The following is a 4796-nucleotide window of genomic DNA, read 5'->3' as shown; positions in this document are numbered from 1 at the left end:
AGGCGGCGCAACGGGCTACAGACGGTTGTCACGTGTGTTAGTGAAGCAGAGGGTCCCTAGTCAAGCTGTTGTAAGGACGGTGGACCCAGATAGAGAAGGAAGCAGGGTCCCTAGATCAAGCTGTTGTAATGACGGTGGACCCAGATAGAGAAGGAAGCAGAGGGTCCCTAGATCAAGCTGTTGTAATGACGGTGGACCCAGATAGAGAAGGAAGCAGAGGGTCCTAGATCAAGCTGTGTAATGACGGTGGACCAGATAGAGAAGGAAGCAGAGGGTCCCTAGATCAAGCTGTTGTAATGACGGTGGACACAGATGAGAAGGAAGCAGAGGGTCCTAGATCAAGCTGTTTGTAATGACGGTGGACCAGATAGAGAAGGAAGCAGAGGGTCCCTAGATCAAGCTGTTGTAATGACGGTGGACCCAGATAGAGAAGGAAGCAGCAGGGTCCCTAGATCAAGCTGTTGTAATGACGGTGGACCAGATAGAGAAGGAAGCAGGGTCCCTAGATCAAGCTGTTGTAATGACGGTGGACCCAGATAGAGAAGGAAGCAGAGGGTCCCTAGATCAAGCTGTTGTAATGACGGTGGACCAGATAGAGAAGAAGCAGGGTCCCTAGATCAAGCTGTTGTAATGACGGTGGACCCAGATAGAGAAGGAAGCAGAGGGTCCTAGAATCAAGCTGTTGTAATGACGGTGGACCCAGATAGAGAAGGAAGCAGAGGGTCCCTAGATCAAGCTGTTGTAATGACGGTGGACCAGATAGAGAAGGAAGCAGAGGTCCCTAGATCAAGCTGTTGTAATGACGGTGGACCCAGATAGAGAAGGAAGCAGGGTCCCTAGATCAAGCTGTTGTAATGACGGTGGACCCAGATAGAGAAGGAAGCAGAGGGTCCCTAGATCAAGCTGTTGTAATGACGGTGGACCCAGATAGAGAAGGAAGCAGAGGGTCCCTAGATCAAGCTGTTGTAATGACGGTGGACCCAGATAGAGAAGGAAGCAGGGTCCCTAGATCAAGCTGTTTGTAATGACGTGTGGACCAGATAGAGAAGGAAGCAGGGTCCCTAGATCAAAGCTGTCTGTAATGACGGGGTGGTACCCGATAGAGAAGGAAGCAGGGGTCCTAGATTCAAGCCTGTTTATGTAAATGACGGTGGACCCAGATAGAGAAGGAAGCAGAGGGTCCGCTATAATTCAAGCTGTTTAATGGACAGTGGACCCAGATACGGAAGGAAGCAGAGGCGTCCCTAGATCAAGCTGTTTGTAAATGACGGTTGGACCCAGATAGAGAGCGAAGCAGAGGTCCCTAGATCAAAGGCTGTATGTAATTGACGGCTGGACCCAGATAGAGAAGGGAAGCAGCGGTCCTAGATCAAGCTGTTGTATAATGACGGTGGACCAGATAGAGAAGAAGCAGGAGGTCCTAGACAAGCGTTGTAATGACGGTGAGCCCAGATAGAGAAGGAAGCAGAGGGTCCCTAATCAAGCTGTTTGTAATGACGGTGGGACCAGATAGAGAAGAAGCAGCAGGGTCCCTAGATCAAGCTGTTGTAATGACGGTGGACCCAGATAGAGAAGGAAGCAGGGTCCCTAGATCAAGCTGTTGTAATGACGGTGGACCCATGATAGAGAAGGAAGCAGAGGGTCCCTAGATCAAGCTGTTGTAATGACGGTGACCCAGATAGAGAAGAAGCAGAGGTCCCTAGATCAAGCTGTTGTAATGACGTGGACCCAGATAGAGAGGAAGCAGGGTCCCTAGATCAAGCTGTTGTAATGACGTGGACCCAGATAGAGAAGAGCAGAGGGTCCCTAGATCAAGCTGTTGTATGACGGTGGACCCAGATAGAGAAGGAAGCAGAGGGTCCTAGATCAAGCTGTTGTAATGACGGTGGACCAGATAGAGAAGAAGCAGAGGTCCAATCAGCTGTTGTAATGCGTGACCAGATAGAAAGGACAGAGGGTCCTAGATCAAGCTGTTGTAATGACGGTGGACCCAGATAGAGAAGGAAGCAGAGGGTCCCTAGATCAAGCTGTTGTAATGACGGTGGACCCAGATAGAGAAGGAAGCAGAGGTCCCTAGATCAAGCTGTTGTAATGACGGTGGACCCAGATGAGGAAGAAGCAGAGGTCCCAGATCAAGCTTTTGTAATGACGGTGACCCAGATAGAGAAGGAGCAGAGGGTCCCTAGATCAAGCTGTTGTAATGACGTGGACCCAGATAGAGAAGGAAGCAGAGGTCCCTAGATCAAGCTGTTGTAATGACGTGACCCAGATAGAGAAGGAAGCAGAGGTCCCTAGATCAAGCTGTTGTAATGACGGTGGACCCAGATAGAGAAGGAAGCAGAGTCCTAGATCAAGCTGTTGTAATGACGGTGACCCAGATAGAGAAGGAAGCAGAGGGTCTAATCGAGCACAGTTGACATCCAATCACACCATGTGTGTTTACTCACCCCTTCATTCATCTAGTGAATTCTGGGACCTCAAGTCAGAGAAGTCTATAGCCGTCTCCGGTAATCTCTCTCTTGGAGAGTCAAGGGTGGAGACTGACAGCACCGATTGAATGAATGACAGTGAACTAGCTAGCCAACTACACTGGCTTGTAGCACCAAACAAACTATTTTACACTTTTCTCTAACTGCAGTAGTGAAGGGATGAAACGTTTATCCGGTTTGACTGGTTCGACGAGGATAGATTACAATTTGTGGGTTCACCGTAAACCCACACATTGGGCGAGTTCATTATGCATGGCCCGGTGRACTGGGTTTGCGCATTTTATACCATTCCGTTAGTCCTAAAATGACATCCCTACCCACCCGGGGCAGCGGGCCATGCAAAACGAACTCTCAGTAGTGCGGCTCCGAGTGTCAACAACACTGTTTTAATACTACCAAACTAGCCATTCACTTTGTTCATGTGTACTGTGGCCAAAGACTGATTGGGAAAACGCGTTAACTACCTGGTTACAGTGAATGTACAGCCCCGCTACAGGTAACTAAAAGTAATGTAACGAAGCCGTTGTCAAGATTGGATAATGATACAGAATACCTATACAAACAGCCAKGGTATGCTAACGTTAGCTATACAGACGCTAAGCCGTTTTTAAGCAGTTGACGGAAGAAACACACGCAATACTTACCTTCCCGAGTAGGCAGGGATGAGGACATACTGAATTACCACATAATCGGCGTAAAAGACGCTGAAATAAGTTAGTATGAGACATATAAATCCACACGGGTCTCGCCTACAGCGTAGAAACGCCATCTTGGTTCCCCCGTCCGTCCCCCTCTTCCGGGTGACGTCYGGAGGGCGGGGACTAGGGGGGAAGCAAAATGCCATTTTCTCTCGGATGGGGTTAACTGCGGTTACCATRCAATGTTGATTCCAGGCTGTATCTCAACCAGCCGTGATTGGGAGCTCACAATTGGCCCAGTGTTGTTAGAGTTTGGCCAGAGTAGGCCGTCATTGTAAATAATAATTTGTTCTTAAATGACTTGCCTKGTTAAATTAAGGTTAAAATAAAAAAATATATAAAAATCACAGCCCACTACTAAATTACATCCCTACACAGCTTCAGGGATCTGTGATGGGGCTACATTCACCGACAGGATTTCTTGCACGGCCTCGGCTGTGAAATCACAAAGAKCCAAAAAACGTTCAGCGACATTCACAATCATTCCAGTTTTTCTTATACTTCTCAGCTTGTACAGTTGATGACCGTTGCAATAAATTATACAAAAATCCACCTTTCACTAACTATCCTTTCACTATGAGAACCCTTTCACTGTCCTTCAGTTGATGAGAAACCTTTCACTATCCTTCGGTTGATGAGAAACCTTTCACTGGTCGAGGTGGCTCTACCTACCATTGCTTCTTCCTCGCCACTCGTTCCTTACAATTTTCTCACCGCCTCCAGATAGGAGACATGCTGGACACTCTCTACCCTTGCCACCTCATTCTCTATCGTCCTATCAGGGCACTCCAAGAATTCAGGTGCATGTTCACCTCCACGGTTGCAGCATTTCCCTTCATTTGGCGTACGATATTCTTCCCTTCTGTACACACTTGACACATGACCAAATCGTTTATATTTATGACACCGAAAGGGGCTTGTGCTCAAACGCTCTTACAGGGACATGACTCCTACCGTTATATGAGAAGGGAGAGATTCTTCCTCAAAGAGGAAGGAGGAAGTGAACATATTTTCTCCGTCCAACATACAGGTCAGTCGACGAGCACCAACCACTCCATCGATGTCTTCAGTTACGTCCTCTGCCTTCGTTTATTGCCCCAGAAATAACCCCGTGTGATAGACTTCCCGCTACGAATATCCATGCAGGAAACATTCCACTCCGATATCTTTTTTTTTTAGTCTTAAAACATGCTTCTTCCGCTCCAAAATAAGACCACTTCTTGTGACTCTCACCGACTCCACACTTTCCTCCAACACATTCCAGATTTGTCAATTGACTCTAAACGGATTTCCAAAACCAGACTGACAACGGATACTATTGTCCAGGTTGTACTTTGACTCTTCGACTATCCCAACATCCGCTTTACTTCTCTTCGTTTCCCTTTCTTCGCCACTGATACCCACGGTAGACCGCCCACAGCTATAGCCAAGACCTCCACCGTAACCCACCTGAACCCCACTTAACCCACTGGGAACCCCCACTGAACTCCCACTCATCTCACGTAGGCAGCGTTGATTGATACATATGTTATATGAGCCACCCCCCTCTGACCACAAGATCCTGACAGCTACTAGTCATCTCTGTTTCTGTAAGGAGCAGCTATCCTCA

The sequence above is a fragment of the Salvelinus sp. IW2-2015 genome, unplaced genomic scaffold (genome assembly GCF_002910315.2).
Source record: "Salvelinus sp. IW2-2015 unplaced genomic scaffold, ASM291031v2 Un_scaffold2327, whole genome shotgun sequence".
Taxonomy (NCBI): Eukaryota; Metazoa; Chordata; class Actinopteri; order Salmoniformes; family Salmonidae; genus Salvelinus; species Salvelinus sp. IW2-2015.
The sequence above is the reverse complement of the archived record's forward strand: the minus strand, read 5'-3'. Positions refer to the sequence as shown.